An 18,292-nucleotide genomic window follows, 5' to 3' on the forward strand; every position below is an offset into this window, starting at 1 on the left:
ATTCCCAGCCAGTCTCCCATGCTGGTACTTGCCAAGCCTTAAGCTACATTGCTGTTGCGATCTGACGAGAGCAGGCACATTCAGCTTAGAATGGCCGTTGACAGCAGCTGTTCAATTTGAACCTTCTTTTACCATCTTTGACAGAGAAACTAACAATTTTCAGGTTCAAAAAGGTCAACGGAACTTGGGATTCCCAGCCAGTCTCCCATGCTGGTACTTGCCAAGCCTTAAGCTGCATTGCTGCTGCGATCTGACGAGAGCAGGCACATTCAGCTTAGAATGGCCGTTGACAGCAGCTGTTCAATTTGAACCTTCTTTTACTATCTCATAGAGAAACTAACACAATTTTCAGGTTCAAAAAGGTCAACGGAACTTGGGATTCCCAGCCAGTCTCCCATGCTGGTACTTGCCAAGCCTTAAGCTACATTGCTGCTGCGATCTGATGAGAGCAGGCACATTCAGCTTAGAATGGCCGTTGACAGCAGCTGTTCAATTTGAACCTTCTTTTACTATCTCATAGAGAAACTAACACAATTTTCAGGTTCAAAAAGGTCAACGGAACTTGGGATTCCCAGCCAGTCTCCCATGCTGGTACTTGCCAAGCCTTAAGCTGCATTGCTGCTGCGATCTGACGAGAGCAGGCACATTCAGCTTAGAATGGCCGTTGACAGCAGCTGTTCAATTTGAACCTTCTTTTACCATCTTTGACAGAGAAACTAACAATTTTCAGGTTCAAAAAGGTCAACGGAACTTGGGATTCCCAGCCAGTCTCCCATGCTTGTACTTGCCAAGCCTTAAGCTGCATTGTTGCTGCGATCTGACGAGAGCAGGCACATTCAGCTTAGAATGGCCGTTGACAGCAGCTGTTCAATTTGAACCTTCTTTTACTATCTCATAGAGAAACTAACACAATTTTCAGGTTCAAAAAGGTCAACAGAACTTGGGATTCCCAGCCAGTCTCCCATGCTGGTACTTGCCAAGCCTTAAGCTGCATTGCTGCTGCGATCTGACGAGAGCAGGCACATTCAGCTTAGAATGGCCGTTGACAGCAGCTGTTCAATTTGAACTTTCTTTTACTATCTCATAGAAAAACTAACACAATTGTCAGATTCAAAAAGGTCAACAGAACTTGGGATTTCCAGCCAGTCTCCCATGCTGGTACTTGCCAAGCCTTAAGCTGCATTGCTGCTGCGATCTGACAAGAGCAGGCACATTCAGCTTAGAATGGCCGTTGACAGCAGCTGTTCAATTTGAACCTTCTTTTACTATCCCATAGAGAAACTAACACAATTTTCAGGTTCAAAAAGGTCAACGGAACTTGGGATTCCCAGCCAGTCTCCCATGCTGGTACTTGCCAAGCCTTAAGCTGCATTGCTACTGCGATCTGACGAGAGCAGGCACATTCAGCTTAGAATGGCCGTTGACAGCAGCTGTTCAATTTGAACCTTCTTTTACTATCTCATAGAGAAACTAACACAATTTTCAGGTTCAAAAAGGTCAACGGAACTTGGGATTCCCAGCCAGTCTCCCATGCTGGTACTTGCCAAGCCTTAAGCTGCTGCGATGTGACGAGAGCAGGCACATTCAGCTTAGAATGGCTGTTGACAGCAGCTGTTCAATTTTAACCTTCTTTTACTATCTCATAGAGAAACTAACACAATTTTCAGGTTCAGAAAGGTCAACGGAACTTGGGATTCCCAGCCAGTCTCCCATGCTGGTACTTGCCAAGCCTTAAGCTGCTGCGATCTGACGAGAGCAGGCACATTCAGCTTAGAATGGCTGTTGACAGCAGCTGTTCAATTTGAACCTTCTTTTACTATCTCATAGAGAAACTAACACAATTTTCAGGTTCAAAAAGGTCAACGGAACTTGGGATTCCCAGCCAGTCTCCCATGCTGGTACTTGCCAAGCCTTAAGCTGCATTGCTGCTGCGATCTGACGAGAGCAGGCACATTCAGCTTAGAATGGCCGTTGACAGCAGCTGTTCAGTTTGAACCTTCTTTTACTATCTCATAGAGAAACTAACACAATTTTCAGGTTCAAAAAGGTCAACGGAACTTGGGATTCCCAGCCAGTCTCCCATGCTGGTACTTGCCAAGCCTTAAGCTGCTGCGATCTGATGAGAGCAGGCACATTCAGCTTAGAATGGCCGTTGACAGCAGCTGTTCAATTTGAACCTTCTTTTACTATCTCATAGAGAAACTAACACAATTTTCAGGTTCAAAAAGGTCAACAGAACTTGGGATTCCCAGCCAGTCTCCCATGCTGGTACTTGCCAAGCCTTAAGCTGCATTGCTGCTGCGATCTGACGAGAGCAGGCACATTCAGCTTAGAATGGCCGTTGACAGCAGCTGCCTAATTTCTACTTTCTTTTACTATCTCATAGAGAAACTAACACAATTTTCAGGTTCAAAAAGGTCAACGGAACTTGGGATTCCCAGCCAGTCTCCCATGCTGGTACTTGCCAAGCCTTAAGCTGCTGCGATCTGATGAGAGCAGGCACATTCAGCTTAGAATGGCCGTTGACAGCAGCTGTTCAATTTGAACCTTCTTTTACTATCTCATAGAGAAACTAACACAATTTTCAGGTTCAAAAAGGTCAACGGAACTTGGGATTCCCAGCCAGTCTCCCATGCTGGTACTTGCCAAGCCTTAAGCTGCATTGCTGCTGCGATCTGACGAGAGCAGGCACATTCAGCTTAGAATGGCCGTTGACAGCAGCTGTTCAATTTGAACCTTCTTTTACTATCTCATAGAGAAACTAACACAATTTTCAGGTTCAAAAAGGTCAACGGAACTTGGGATTCCCAGCCAGTCTCCCATGCTGGTACTTGCCAAGCCTTAAGCTGCTGCGATCTGACGAGAGCAGGCACATTCAGCTTAGAATGGCTGTTGACAGCAGCTGTTCAATTTGAACCTTCTTTTACTATCTCATAGAGAAACTAACACAATTTTCAGGTTCAAAAAGGTCAACGGAACTTGGGATTCCCAGCCAGTCTCCCATGCTGGTACTTGCCAAGCCTTAAGCTGCATTGCTGCTGCGATCTGACGAGAGCAGGCACATTCAGCTTAGAATGGCCGTTGACAGCAGCTGTTCAGTTTGAACCTTCTTTTACTATCTCATAGAGAAACTAACACAATTTTCAGGTTCAAAAAGGTCAACGGAACTTGGGATTCCCAGCCAGTCTCCCATGCTGGTACTTGCCAAGCCTTAAGGTGCTGCGATCTGATGAGAGCAGGCACATTCAGCTTAGAATGGCCGTTGACAGCAGCTGTTCAATTTGAACCTTCTTTTACTATCTCATAGAGAAACTAACACAATTTTCAGGTTCAAAAAGGTCAACAGAACTTGGGATTCCCAGCCAGTCTCCCATGCTGGTACTTGCCAAGCCTTAAGCTGCATTGCTGCTGCGATCTGACGAGAGCAGGCACATTCAGCTTAGAATGGCCGTTGACAGCAGCTGCCTAATTTCTACTTTCTTTTACTATCTCATAGAGAAACTAACACAATTTTCAGGTTCAAAAAGGTCAACGGAACTTGGGATTCCCAGCCAGTCTCCCATGCTGGTACTTGCCAAGCCTTAAGCTGCATTGCTGCTGCGATCTGACGAGAGCAGGCACATTCAGCTTAGAATGGCCGTTGACAGCAGCTGTTCAATTTGAACCTTCTTTTACTATCTCATAGAGAAACTAACACAATTTTCAGGTTCAAAAAGGTCAACGGAACTTGGGATTCCCAGCCAGTCTCCCATGCTGGTACTTGCCAAGCCTTAAGCTGCATTGATGCGGCGATCTGACGAGAGCAGGCACATTCAGCTTAGAATGGCCGTTGACAGCAGCTGTTCAGTTTGAACCTTCTTTTACTATCTCATAGAGAAACTAACACAATTTTCAGGTTCAAAAAGGTCAACGGAACTTGGGATTCCCAGCCAGTCTCCCATGCTGGTACTTGCCAAGCCTTAAGCTACATTGCTGTTGCGATCTGACGAGAGCAGGCACATTCAGCTTAGAATGGCCGTTGACAGCAGCTGTTCAATTTGAACCTTCTTTTACCATCTTTGACAGAGAAACTAACAATTTTCAGGTTCAAAAAGGTCAACGGAACTTGGGATTCCCAGCCAGTCTCCCATGCTGGTACTTGCCAAGCCTTAAGCTGCATTGCTGCTGCGATCTGACGAGAGCAGGCACATTCAGCTTAGAATGGCCGTTGACAGCAGCTGTTCAATTTGAACCTTCTTTTACTATCTCATAGAGAAACTAACACAATTTTCAGGTTCAAAAAGGTCAACGGAACTTGGGATTCCCAGCCAGTCTCCCATGCTGGTACTTGCCAAGCCTTAAGCTACATTGCTGCTGCGATCTGATGAGAGCAGGCACATTCAGCTTAGAATGGCCGTTGACAGCAGCTGTTCAATTTGAACCTTCTTTTACTATCTCATAGAGAAACTAACACAATTTTCAGGTTCAAAAAGGTCAACGGAACTTGGGATTCCCAGCCAGTCTCCCATGCTGGTACTTGCCAAGCCTTAAGCTGCATTGCTGCTGCGATCTGACGAGAGCAGGCACATTCAGCTTAGAATGGCCGTTGACAGCAGCTGTTCAATTTGAACCTTCTTTTACCATCTTTGACAGAGAAACTAACAATTTTCAGGTTCAAAAAGGTCAACGGAACTTGGGATTCCCAGCCAGTCTCCCATGCTTGTACTTGCCAAGCCTTAAGCTGCATTGTTGCTGCGATCTGACGAGAGCAGGCACATTCAGCTTAGAATGGCCGTTGACAGCAGCTGTTCAATTTGAACCTTCTTTTACTATCTCATAGAGAAACTAACACAATTTTCAGGTTCAAAAAGGTCAACAGAACTTGGGATTCCCAGCCAGTCTCCCATGCTGTTACTTGCCAAGCCTTAAGCTGCATTGCTGCTGCGATCTGACGAGAGCAGGCACATTCAGCTTAGAATGGCTGTTGACAGCAGCTGTTCAATTTGAACCTTCTTTTACTATCTCATAGAGAAACTAACACAATTTTCAGGTTCAAAAAGGTCAACGGAACTTGGGATTCCCAGCCAGTCTCCCATGCTGGTATTTGCCAAGCCTTAAGCTGCATTGCTGCTGCGATCTGACGAGAGCAGGCACATTCAGCTTAGAATGGCCGTTGACAGCAGCTGTTCAATTTGAACCTTCTTTTACTATCTCATAGAGAAACTAACACAATTTTCAGGTTCAAAAAGGTCAACGGAACTTGGGATTCCCAGCCAGTCTCCCATGCTGGTACTTGCCAAGCCTTAAGCTGCATTGATGCGGCGATCTGACGAGAGCAGGCACATTCAGCTTAGAATGGCCGTTGACAGCAGCTGTTCAGTTTGAACCTTCTTTTACTATCTCATAGAGAAACTAACACAATTTTCAGGTTCAAAAAGGTCAACGGAACTTGGGATTCCCAGCCAGTCTCCCATGCTGGTACTTGCCAAGCCTTAAGCTACATTGCTGTTGCGATCTGACGAGAGCAGGCACATTCAGCTTAGAATGGCCGTTGACAGCAGCTGTTCAATTTGAACCTTCTTTTACCATCTTTGACAGAGAAACTAACACAATTTTCAGGTTCAAAAAGGTCAACGGAACTTGGGATTCCCAGCCAGTCTCCCATGCTGGTACTTGCCAAGCCTTAAGCTACATTGCTGCTGCGATCTGATGAGAGCAGGCACATTCAGCTTAGAATGGCCGTTGACAGCAGCTGTTCAATTTGAACCTTCTTTTACTATCTCATAGAGAAACTAACACAATTTTCAGGTTCAAAAAGGTCAACGGAACTTGGGATTCCCAGCCAGTCTCCCATGCTGGTACTTGCCAAGCCTTAAGCTGCATTGCTGCTGCGATCTGACGAGAGCAGGCACATTCAGCTTAGAATGGCCGTTGACAGCAGCTGTTCAATTTGAACCTTCTTTTACCATCTTTGACAGAGAAACTAACAATTTTCAGGTTCAAAAAGGTCAACAGAACTTGGGATTCCCAGCCAGTCTCCCATGCTGGTACTTGCCAAGCCTTAAGCTGCATTGCTGCTGCGATCTGACGAGAGCAGGCACATTCAGCTTAGAATGGCCGTTGACAGCAGCTGTTCAATTTGAACTTTCTTTTACTATCTCATAGAAAAACTAACACAATTTTCAAATCCAAAAAGTCAACAGAACTTGGGATTTACAGCCAGTCTCCCATGCTGGTACTTGCCAAGCCTTAAGCTGCATTGCTGCTGCGATCTGACGAGAGCAGGCACATTCAGCTTAGAATGGCCGTTGACAGCAGCTGTTCAATTTGAACCTTCTTTTACTATCCCATAGAGAAACTAACACAATTTTCAGGTTCAAAAAGGTCAACGGAACTTGGGATTCCCAGCCAGTCTCCCATGCTGGTACTTGCCAAGCCTTAAGCTGCATTGCTACTGCGATCTGACGAGAGCAGGCACATTCAGCTTAGAATGGCCGTTGACAGCAGCTGTTCAATTTGAACCTTCTTTTACTATCCCATAGAGAAACTAACACAATTTTCAGGTTCAAAAAGGTCAACGGAACTTGGGATTCCCAGCCAGTCTCCCATGCTGGTACTTGCCAAGCCTTAAGCTGCTGCGATCTGACGAGAGCAGGCACATTCAGCTTAGAATGGCTGTTGACAGCAGCTGTTCAATTTGAACCTTCTTTTACTATCTCATAGAGAAACTAACACAATTTTCAGGTTCAAAAAGGTCAACGGAACTTGGGATTCCCAGCCAGTCTCCCATGCTGGTACTTGCCAAGCCTTAAGCTGCTGCGATCTGACGAGAGCAGGCACATTCAGCTTAGAATGGCCGTTGACAGCAGCTGTTCAATTTGAACTTTCTTTTACTATCTCATAGAAAAACTAACACAATTTTCAAATCCAAAAAGTCAACAGAACTTGGGATTTACAGCCAGTCTCCCATGCTGGTACTTGCCAAGCCTTAAGCTGCATTGCTGCTGCGATCTGACGAGAGCAGGCACATTCAGCTTAGAATGGCCGTTGACAGCAGCTGTTCAATTTGAACCTTCTTTTACTATCCCATAGAGAAACTAACACAATTTTCAGGTTCAAAAAGGTCAACGGAACTTGGGATTCCCAGCCAGTCTCCCATGCTGGTACTTGCCAAGCCTTAAGCTGCATTGCTACTGCGATCTGACGAGAGCAGGCACATTCAGCTTAGAATGGCCGTTGACAGCAGCTGTTCAATTTGAACCTTCTTTTACTATCCCATAGAGAAACTAACACAATTTTCAGGTTCAAAAAGGTCAACGGAACTTGGGATTCCCAGCCAGTCTCCCATGCTGGTACTTGCCAAGCCTTAAGCTGCTGCGATCTGACGAGAGCAGGCACATTCAGCTTAGAATGGCTGTTGACAGCAGCTGTTCAATTTGAACCTTCTTTTACTATCTCATAGAGAAACTAACACAATTTTCAGGTTCAAAAAGGTCAACGGAACTTGGGATTCCCAGCCAGTCTCCCATGCTGGTACTTGCCAAGCCTTAAGCTGCTGCGATCTGACGAGAGCAGGCACATTCAGCTTAGAATGGCTGTTGACAGCAGCTGTTCAATTTGAACCTTCTTTTACTATCTCATAGAGAAACTAACACAATTTTCAGGTTCAAAAAGGTCAACGGAACTTGGGATTCCAAGCCAGTCTCCCATGCTGGTACTTGCCAAGCCTTAAGCTGCATTGCTGCTGCGATCTGACGAGAGCAGGCACATTCAGCTTAGAATGGCCGTTGACAGCAGCTGTTCAGTTTGAACCTTCTTTTACTATCTCATAGAGAAACTAACACAATTTTCAGGTTCAAAAAGGTCAACGGAACTTGGGATTCCCAGCCAGTCTCCCATGCTGGTACTTGCCAAGCCTTAAGCTGCTGCGATCTGATGAGAGCAGGCACATTCAGCTTAGAATGGCCGTTGACAGCAGCTGTTCAATTTGAACCTTCTTTTACTATCTCATAGAGAAACTAACACAATTTTCAGGTTCAAAAAGGTCAACAGAACTTGGGATTCCCAGCCAGTCTCCCATGCTGGTACTTGCCAAGCCTTAAGCTGCATTGCTGCTGCGATCTGACGAGAGCAGGCACATTCAGCTTAGAATGGCCGTTGACAGCAGCTGCCTAATTTCTACTTTCTTTTACTATCTCATAGAGAAACTAACACAATTTTCAGGTTCAAAAAGGTCAACGGAACTTGGGATTCCCAGCCAGTCTCCCATGCTGGTACTTGCCAAGCCTTAAGCTGCATTGCTGCTGCGATCTGACGAGAGCAGGCACATTCAGCTTAGAATGGCCGTTGACAGCAGCTGTTCAATTTGAACCTTCTTTTACTATCTCATAGAGAAACTAACACAATTTTCAGGTTCAAAAAGGTCAACGGAACTTGGGATTCGAAGCCAGTCTCCCATGCTGGTACTTGCCAAGCCTTAAGCTGCATCGCTGCTGTGATCCGACAAGAGCACGCGCATTCAGCTTAGAATGGCCGTTGACAGCAGCTGTTCAATTTGAACCTTCTTTTACTATCTCATAGAGAAACTAACAAAATTTTCAGGTTCAAAAAGGTCAATAGAACTTGGGATTCCCAGCCAGTCTCCCATGCTGGTACTTGCCAAGCCTTAAGCTGCAATGCTGCTGCGATCTGACGAGAGCAGGCACATTCAGCTTAGAATGGCCGTTGACAGCAGCTGTTCAATTTGAACCTTCTTTTACTATCTCATAGAGAAACTAACACAATTTTCAGGTTCAAAAAGGTCAACGGAACTTGGGATTCCCAGCCAGTCTCCCATGCTGGTACTTGCCAAGCCTTAAGCTACATTGCTGTTGCGATCTGACGAGAGCAGGCACATTCAGCTTAGAATGGCCGTTGACAGCAGCTGTTCAATTTGAACCTTCTTTTACCATCTTTGACAGAGAAACTAACAATTTTCAGGTTCAAAAAGGTCAACGGAACTTGGGATTCCCAGCCAGTCTCCCATGCTGGTACTTGCCAAGCCTTAAGCTGCATTGCTGCTGCGATCTGACGAGAGCAGGCACATTCAGCTTAGAATGGCCGTTGACAGCAGCTGTTCAATTTGAACCTTCTTTTACTATCTCATAGAGAAACTAACACAATTTTCAGGTTCAAAAAGGTCAACGGAACTTGGGATTCCCAGCCAGTCTCCCATGCTGGTACTTGCCAAGCCTTAAGCTACATTGCTGCTGCGATCTGATGAGAGCAGGCACATTCAGCTTAGAATGGCCGTTGACAGCAGCTGTTCAATTTGAACCTTCTTTTACTATCTCATAGAGAAACTAACACAATTTTCAGGTTCAAAAAGGTCAACGGAACTTGGGATTCCCAGCCAGTCTCCCATGCTGGTACTTGCCAAGCCTTAAGCTGCATTGCTGCTGCGATCTGACGAGAGCAGGCACATTCAGCTTAGAATGGCCGTTGACAGCAGCTGTTCAATTTGAACCTTCTTTTACCATCTTTGACAGAGAAACTAACAATTTTCAGGTTCAAAAAGGTCAACGGAACTTGGGATTCCCAGCCAGTCTCCCATGCTGGTACTTGCCAAGCCTTAAGCTGCATTGCTGCTGCGATCTGACGAGAGCAGGCACATTCAGCTTAGAATGGCCGTTGACAGCAGCTGTTCAATTTGAACCTTCTTTTACTATCTCATAGAGAAACTAACACAATTTTCAGGTTCAAAAAGGTCAACGGAACTTGGGATTCCCAGCCAGTCTCCCATGCTGGTACTTGCCAAGCCTTAAGCTGCTGCGATCTGACGAGAGCAGGCACATTCAGCTTAGAATGGCTGTTGACAGCAGCTGTTCAATTTGAACCTTCTTTTACTATCTCATAGAGAAACTAACACAATTTTCAGGTTCAAAAAGGTCAACGGAACTTGGGATTCCCAGCCAGTCTCCCATGCTGGTACTTGCCAAGCCTTAAGCAGCTGCGATCTGACGAGAGCAGGCACATTCAGCTTAGAATGGCCGTTGACAGCAGCTGTTCAATTTGAACCTTCTTTTACTATCTCATAGAGAAACTAACACAATTTTCAGGTTCAAAAAGGTCAACGGAACTTGGGATTCCCAGCCAGTCTCCCATGCTGGTACTTGCCAAGCCTTAAGCTGCATTGCTGCTGCGATCTGACGAGAGCAGGCACATTCAGCTTAGAATGGCCGTTGACAGCAGCTGTTCAGTTTGAACCTTCTTTTACTATCTCATAGAGAAACTAACACAATTTTCAGGTTCAAAAAGGTCAACGGAACTTGGGATTCCCAGCCAGTCTCCCATGCTGGTACTTGCCAAGCCTTAAGCTGCTGCGATCTGATGAGAGCAGGCACATTCAGCTTAGAATGGCCGTTGACAGCAGCTGTTCAATTTGAACCTTCTTTTACTATCTCATAGAGAAACTAACACAATTTTCAGGTTCAAAAAGGTCAACAGAACTTGGGATTCCCAGCCAGTCTCCCATGCTGGTACTTGCCAAGCCTTAAGCTGCATTGCTGCTGCGATCTGACGAGAGCAGGCACATTCAGCTTAGAATGGCCGTTGACAGCAGCTGCCTAATTTCTACTTTCTTTTACTATCTCATAGAGAAACTAACACAATTTTCAGGTTCAAAAAGGTCAACGGAACTTGGGATTCCCAGCCAGTCTCCCATGCTGGTACTTGCCAAGCCTTAAGCTGCTGCGATCTGATGAGAGCAGGCACATTCAGCTTAGAATGGCCGTTGACAGCAGCTGTTCAATTTGAACCTTCTTTTACTATCTCATAGAGAAACTAACACAATTTTCAGGTTCAAAAAGGTCAACGGAACTTGGGATTCCCAGCCAGTCTCCCATGCTGGTACTTGCCAAGCCTTAAGCTGCATTGCTGCTGCGATCTGACGAGAGCAGGCACATTCAGCTTAGAATGGCCGTTGACAGCAGCTGTTCAATTTGAACCTTCTTTTACTATCTCATAGAGAAACTAACACAATTTTCAGGTTCAAAAAGGTCAACGGAACTTGGGATTCCCAGCCAGTCTCCCATGCTGGTACTTGCCAAGCCTTAAGCTGCTGCGATCTGACGAGAGCAGGCACATTCAGCTTAGAATGGCTGTTGACAGCAGCTGTTCAATTTGAACCTTCTTTTACTATCTCATAGAGAAACTAACACAATTTTCAGGTTCAAAAAGGTCAACGGAACTTGGGATTCCCAGCCAGTCTCCCATGCTGGTACTTGCCAAGCCTTAAGCTGCATTGCTGCTGCGATCTGACGAGAGCAGGCACATTCAGCTTAGAATGGCCGTTGACAGCAGCTGTTCAGTTTGAACCTTCTTTTACTATCTCATAGAGAAACTAACACAATTTTCAGGTTCAAAAAGGTCAACGGAACTTGGGATTCCCAGCCAGTCTCCCATGCTGGTACTTGCCAAGCCTTAAGCTGCTGCGATCTGATGAGAGCAGGCACATTCAGCTTAGAATGGCCGTTGACAGCAGCTGTTCAATTTGAACCTTCTTTTACTATCTCATAGAGAAACTAACACAATTTTCAGGTTCAAAAAGGTCAACAGAACTTGGGATTCCCAGCCAGTCTCCCATGCTGGTACTTGCCAAGCCTTAAGCTGCATTGCTGCTGCGATCTGACGAGAGCAGGCACATTCAGCTTAGAATGGCCGTTGACAGCAGCTGCCTAATTTCTACTTTCTTTTACTATCTCATAGAGAAACTAACACAATTTTCAGGTTCAAAAAGGTCAACGGAACTTGGGATTCCCAGCCAGTCTCCCATGCTGGTACTTGCCAAGCCTTAAGCTGCATTGCTGCTGCGATCTGACGAGAGCAGGCACATTCAGCTTAGAATGGCCGTTGACAGCAGCTGTTCAATTTGAACCTTCTTTTACTATCTCATAGAGACACTAACACAATTTTCAGGTTCAAAAAGGTCAACGGAACTTGGGATTCCCAGCCAGTCTCCCATGCTGGTACTTGCCAAGCCTTAAGCTGCATTGATGCTGCGATCTGACGAGAGCAGGCACATTCAGCTTAGAATGGCCGTTGACAGCAGCTGTTCAGTTTGAACCTTCTTTTACTATCTCATAGAGAAACTAACACAATTTTCAGGTTCAAAAAGGTCAACGGAACTTGGGATTCGCAGCCAGTCTCCCATGCTGGTACTTGCCAAGCCTTAAGCTGCAATGCTGCTGCGATCTGACGAAAGCAGGCACATTCAGCTTAGAATGGCCGTTGACAGCAGCTGTTCAATTTGAACCTTCTTTTACTATCTCATAGAGAAACTAACACAATTTTCAGGTTCAAAAAGGTCAACAGAACTTGGGATTCCCAGCCAGTCTCCCATGCTGTTACTTGCCAAGCCTTAAGCTGCATTGCTGCTGCGATCTGACGAGAGCAGGCACATTCAGCTTAGAATGGCCGTTGACAGCAGCTGTTCAATTTGAACCTTCTTTTACTATCTCATAGAGAAACTAACACAATTTTCAGGTTCAAAAAGGTCAACGGAACTTGGGATTCCCAGCCAGTCTCCCATGCTGGTACTTGCCAAGCCTTAAGCTGCATTGCTGCTGCGATCTGACGAGAGCAGGCACATTCAGCTTAGAATGGCCGTTGACAGCAGCTGTTCAGTTTGAACTTTCTTTTACTATCTCATAGAGAAACTAACACAATTTTCAGGTTCAAAAAGGTCAACGGAACTTGGGATTCCCAGCCAGTCTCCCATGCTGGTACTTGCCAAGCCTTAAGCTACATTGCTGTTGCGATCTGACGAGAGCAGGCACATTCAGCTTAGAATGGCCGTTGACAGCAGCTGTTCAATTTGAACCTTCTTTTACCATCTTTGACAGAGAAACTAACAATTTTCAGGTTCAAAAAGGTCAACGGAACTTGGGATTCCCAGCCAGTCTCCCATGCTGGTATTTGCCAAGCCTTAAGCTGCATTGCTGCTGCGATCTGACGAGAGCAGGCACATTCAGCTTAGAATGGCCGTTGACAGCAGCTGTTCAATTTGAACCTTCTTTTACTATCTCATAGAGAAACTAACACAATTTTCAGGTTCAAAAAGGTCAACGGAACTTGGGATTCCCAGCCAGTCTCCCATGCTGGTACTTGCCAAGCCTTAAGCTACATTGCTGCTGCGATCTGATGAGAGCAGGCACATTCAGCTTAGAATGGCCGTTGACAGCAGCTGTTCAATTTGAACCTTCTTTTACTATCTCATAGAGAAACAAACACAATTTTCAGGTTCAAAAAGGTCAACGGAACTTGGGATTCCCAGCCAGTCTCCCATGCTGGTACTTGCCAAGCCTTAAGCTGCATTGCTGCTGCGATCTGACGAGAGCAGGCACATTCAGCTTAGAATGGCCGTTGACAGCAGCTGTTCAATTTGAACCTTCTTTTACCATCTTTGACAGAGAAACTAACAATTTTCAGGTTCAAAAAGGTCAACGGAACTTGGGATTCCCAGCCAGTCTCCCATGCTTGTACTTGCCAAGCCTTAAGCTGCATTGTTGCTGCGATCTGACGAGAGCAGGCACATTCAGCTTAGAATGGCCGTTGACAGCAGCTGTTCAATTTGAACCTTCTTTTACTATCTCATAGAGAAACTAACACAATTTTCAGGTTCAAAAAGGTCAACAGAACTTGGGATTCCCAGCCAGTCTCCCATGCTGGTACTTGCCAAGCCTTAAGCTGCATTGCTGCTGCGATCTGACGAGAGAAGGCACATTCAGCTTAGAATGGCCGTTGACAGCAGCTGTTCAATTTGAACTTTCTTTTACTATCTCATAGAAAAACTAACACAATTTTCAGATTCAAAAAGGTCAACAGAACTTGGGATTTACAGCCAGTCTCCCATGCTGGTACTTGCCAAGCCTTAAGCTGCATTGCTGCTGCGATCTGACGAGAGCAGGCACATTCAGCTTAGAATGGCCGTTGACAGCAGCTGTTCAATTTGAACCTTCTTTTACTATCCCATAGAGAAACTAACACAATTTTCAGGTTCAAAAAGGTCAACGGAACTTGGGATTCCCAGCCAGTCTCCCATGCTGGTACTTGCCAAGCCTTAAGCTGCATTGCTGCTGCGATCTGACGAGAGCAGGCACATTCAGCTTAGAATGGCCGTTGACAGCAGCTGTTCAATTTGAACCTTCTTTTACTATCTCATAGAGAAACTAACACAATTTTCAGGTTCAAAAAGGTCAACGGAACTTGGGATTCCCAGCCAGTCTCCCATGCTGGTACTTGCCAAGCCTTAAGCTGCTGCGATCTGACGAGAGCAGGCACATTCAGCTTAGAATGGCTGTTGACAGCAGCTGTTCAATTTGAACCTTCTTTTACTATCTCATAGAGAAACTAACACAATTTTCAGGTTCAAAAAGGTCAACGGAACTTGGGATTCCCAGCCAGTCTCCCATGCTGGTACTTGCCAAGCCTTAAGCTGCTGCGATCTGTCGAGAGCAGGCGCATTCAGCTTAGAATGGCTGTTGACAGCAGCTGTTCAATTTGAACCTTCTTTTACTATCTCATAGAGAAACTAACACAATTTTCAGGTTCAAAAAGGTCAACGGAACTTGGGATTCCAAGCCAGTCTCCCATGCTGGTACTTGCCAAGCCTTAAGCTGCATTGCTGCTGCGATCTGACGAGAGCAGGCACATTCAGCTTAGAATGGCCGTTGACAGCAGCTGTTCAGTTTGAACCTTCTTTTACTATCTCATAGAGAAACTAACACAATTTTCAGGTTCAAAAAGGTCAACGGAACTTGGGATTCCCAGCCAGTCTCCCATGCTGGTACTTGCCAAGCCTTAAGCTGCTGCGATCTGATGAGAGCAGGCACATTCAGCTTAGAATGGCCGTTGACAGCAGCTGTTCAATTTGAACCTTCTTTTACTATCTCATAGAGAAACTAACACAATTTTCAGGTTCAAAAAGGTCAACAGAACTTGGGATTCCCAGCCAGTCTCCCATGCTGGTACTTGCCAAGCCTTAAGCTGCATTGCTGCTGCGATCTGACGAGAGCAGGCACATTCAGCTTAGAATGGCCGTTGACAGCAGCTGCCTAATTTCTACTTTCTTTTACTATCTCATAGAGAAACTAACACAATTTTCAGGTTCAAAAAGGTCAACGGAACTTGGGATTCCCAGCCAGTCTCCCATGCTGGTACTTGCCAAGCCTTAAGCTGCATTGCTGCTGCGATCTGACGAGAGCAGGCACATTCAGCTTAGAATGGCCGTTGACAGCAGCTGTTCAATTTGAACCTTCTTTTACTATCTCATAGAGAAACTAACACAATTTTCAGGTTCAAAAAGGTCAACGGAACTTGGGATTCCCAGCCAGTCTCCCATGCTGGTACTTGCCAAGCCTTAAGCTGCATTGATGCTGCGATCTGACGAGAGCAGGCACATTCAGCTTAGAATGGCCGTTGACAGCAGCTGTTCAGTTTGAACCTTCTTTTACTATCTCATAGAGAAACTAACACAATTTTCAGGTTCAAAAAGGTCAACGGAACTTGGGATTCGAAGCCAGTCTCCCATGCTGGTACTTGCCAAGCCTTAAGCTGCATCGCTGCTGTGATCCGACAAGAGCACGCGCATTCAGCTTAGAATGGCCGTTGACAGCAGCTGTTCAATTTGAACCTTCTTTTACTATCTCATAGAGAAACTAACACAATTTTCAGGTTCAAAAAGGTCAATAGAACTTGGGATTCCCAGCCAGTCTCCCATGCTGGTACTTGCCAAGCCTTAAGCTGCAATGCTGCTGCGATCTGACGAGAGCAGGCACATTCAGCTTAGAATGGCCGTTGACAGCAGCTGTTCAATTTGAACCTTCTTTTACTATCTCATAGAGAAACTAACACAATTTTCAGGTTCAAAAAGGTCAACGGAACTTGGGATTCCCAGCCAGTCTCCCATGCTGGTACTTGCCAAGCCTTAAGCTACATTGCTGCTGCGATCTGATGAGAGCAGGCACATTCAGCTTAGAATGGCCGTTGACAGCAGCTGTTCAATTTGAACCTTCTTTTACTATCTCATAGAGAAACTAACACAATTTTCAGGTTCAAAAAGTTCAACGGAACTTGGGATTCCCAGCCAGTCTCCCATGCTGGTACTTGCCAAGCCTTAAGCTGCATTGCTGCTGCGATCTGACGAGAGCAGGCACATTCAGCTTAGAATGGCCGTTGACAGCAGCTGTTCAATTTGAACCTTCTTTTACCATCTTTGACAGAGAAACTAACAATTTTCAGGTTCAAAAAGGTCAACGGAACTTGGGATTCCCAGCCAGTCTCCCATGCTGGTACTTGCCAAGCCTTAAGCTGCATTGCTGCTGCGATCTGACGAGAGCAGGCACATTCAGCTTAGAATGGCCGTTGACAGCAGCTGTTCAATTTGAACCTTCTTTTACTATCTCATAGAGAAACTAACACAATTTTCAGGTTCAAAAAGGTCAACGGAACTTGGGATTCCCAGCCAGTCTCCCATGCTGGTACTTGCCAAGCCTTAAGCTGCATTGATGCTGCGATCTGACGAGAGCAGGCACATTCAGCTTAGAATGGCCGTTGACAGCAGCTGTTCAATTTGAACCTTCTTTTACTATCTCATAGAGAAACTAACACAATTTTCAGGTTCAAAAAGGTCAACAGAACTTGGGATTCCCAGCCAGTCTCCCATGCTGGTACTTGCCAAGCCTTAAGCTGCATTGCTGCTGCGATCTGACGAGAGCAGGCACATTCAGCTTAGAATGGCCGTTGACAGCAGCTGCCTAATTTCTACTTTCTTTTACTATCTCATAGAGAAACTAACACAATTTTCAGGTTCAAAAAGGTCAACGGAACTTGGGATTCCCAGCCAGTCTCCCATGCTGGTACTTGCCAAGCCTTAAGCTGCATTGCTGCTGCGATCTGACGAGAGCAGGCACATTCAGCTTAGAATGGCCGTTGACAGCAGCTGTTCAATTTGAACCTTCTTTTACTATCTCATAGAGAAACTAACACAATTTTCAGGTTCAAAAAGGTCAACGGAACTTGGGATTCCCAGCCAGTCTCCCATGCTGGTACTTGCCAAGCCTTAAGCTGCATTGATGCTGCGATCTGACGAGAGCAGGCACATTCAGCTTAGAATGGCCGTTGACAGCAGCTGTTCAGTTTGAACCTTCTTTTACTATCTCATAGAGAAACTAACACAATTTTCAGGTTCAAAAAGGTCAACGGAACTTGGGATTCGAAGCCAGTCTCCCATGCTGGTACTTGCCAAGCCTTAAGCTGCATCGCTGCTGTGATCCGACAAGAGCACGCGCATTCAGCTTAGAATGGCCGTTGACAGCAGCTGTTCAATTTGAACCTTCTTTTACTATCTCATAGAGAAACTAACAAAATTTTCAGGTTCAAAAAGGTCAATAGAACTTGGGATTCCCAGCCAGTCTCCCATGCTGGTACTTGCCAAGCCTTAAGCTGCAATGCTGCTGCGATCTGACGAGAGCAGGCACATTCAGCTTAGAATGGCCGTTGACAGCAGCTGTTCAATTTGAACCTTCTTTTACTATCTCATAGAGAAACTAACACAATTTTCAGGTTCAAAAAGGTCAACGGAACTTGGGATTCCCAGCCAGTCTCCCATGCTGGTACTTGCCAAGCCTTAAGCTGCATTGCTGCTGCGATCTGACGAGAGCAGGCACATTCAGCTTAGAATGGCCGTTGACAGCAGCTGTTCAGTTTGAACCTTCTTTTACTATCTCATAGAGAAACTAACACAATTTTCAGGTTCAAAAAGGTCAACGGAACTTGGGATTCCCAGCCAGTCTCCCATGCTGGTACTTGCCAAGCCTTAAGCTACATTGCTGTTGCGATCTGACGAGAGCAGGCACATTCAGCTTAGAATGGCCGTTGACAGCAGCTGTTCAATTTGAACCTTCTTTTACCATCTTTGACAGAGAAACTAACAATTTTCAGGTTCAAAAAGGTCAACGGAACTTGGGATTCCCAGCCAGTCTCCCATGCTGGTACTTGCCAAGCCTTAAGCTGCATTGCTGCTGCGATCTGACGAGAGCAGGCACATTCAGCTTAGAATGGCCGTTGACAGCAGCTGTTCAATTTGAACCTTCTTTTACTATCTCATAGAGAAACTAACACAATTTTCAGGTTCAAAAAGGTCAACGGAACTTGGGATTCCCAGCCAGTCTCCCATGCTGGTACTTGCCAAGCCTTAAGCTACATTGCTGCTGCGATCTGATGAGAGCAGGCACATTCAGCTTAGAATGGCCGTTGACAGCAGCTGTTCAATTTG

At 45.6% G+C, this 18,292-nt stretch overlaps 10 pseudogenes; all 10 read right to left on the bottom strand.

Moving 5' to 3' along the window:
* Window positions 1-15,888: 15,888 nt before the first annotated feature.
* On the bottom strand, window positions 15,889-16,007 carry LOC140082335 (5S ribosomal RNA; annotated as a pseudogene).
* Window positions 16,008-16,266: 259 nt separating this feature from the next.
* On the bottom strand, window positions 16,267-16,385 carry LOC140100173 (5S ribosomal RNA; annotated as a pseudogene).
* Window positions 16,386-16,455: 70 nt separating this feature from the next.
* LOC140084292 (5S ribosomal RNA) lies at window positions 16,456-16,574 on the bottom strand (annotated as a pseudogene).
* Window positions 16,575-16,644: 70 nt separating this feature from the next.
* Window positions 16,645-16,763, bottom strand: LOC140080634 (5S ribosomal RNA; annotated as a pseudogene).
* A 70-nt stretch (window positions 16,764-16,833) lies between these two features.
* LOC140100174 (5S ribosomal RNA) lies at window positions 16,834-16,952 on the bottom strand (annotated as a pseudogene).
* A 70-nt stretch (window positions 16,953-17,022) lies between these two features.
* LOC140084293 (5S ribosomal RNA) lies at window positions 17,023-17,141 on the bottom strand (annotated as a pseudogene).
* Window positions 17,142-17,589: 448 nt separating this feature from the next.
* LOC140100175 (5S ribosomal RNA) lies at window positions 17,590-17,708 on the bottom strand (annotated as a pseudogene).
* Window positions 17,709-17,778: 70 nt separating this feature from the next.
* Window positions 17,779-17,897, bottom strand: LOC140093315 (5S ribosomal RNA; annotated as a pseudogene).
* Window positions 17,898-17,967: 70 nt separating this feature from the next.
* On the bottom strand, window positions 17,968-18,086 carry LOC140100177 (5S ribosomal RNA; annotated as a pseudogene).
* Window positions 18,087-18,156: 70 nt separating this feature from the next.
* Window positions 18,157-18,275, bottom strand: LOC140082336 (5S ribosomal RNA; annotated as a pseudogene).
* Window positions 18,276-18,292: the final 17 nt, after the last annotated feature.

The sequence above is a fragment of the Engystomops pustulosus genome, chromosome 9 (genome assembly GCF_040894005.1).
Source record: "Engystomops pustulosus chromosome 9, aEngPut4.maternal, whole genome shotgun sequence".
NCBI classification, from domain to species: domain Eukaryota; kingdom Metazoa; phylum Chordata; class Amphibia; order Anura; family Leptodactylidae; genus Engystomops; species Engystomops pustulosus.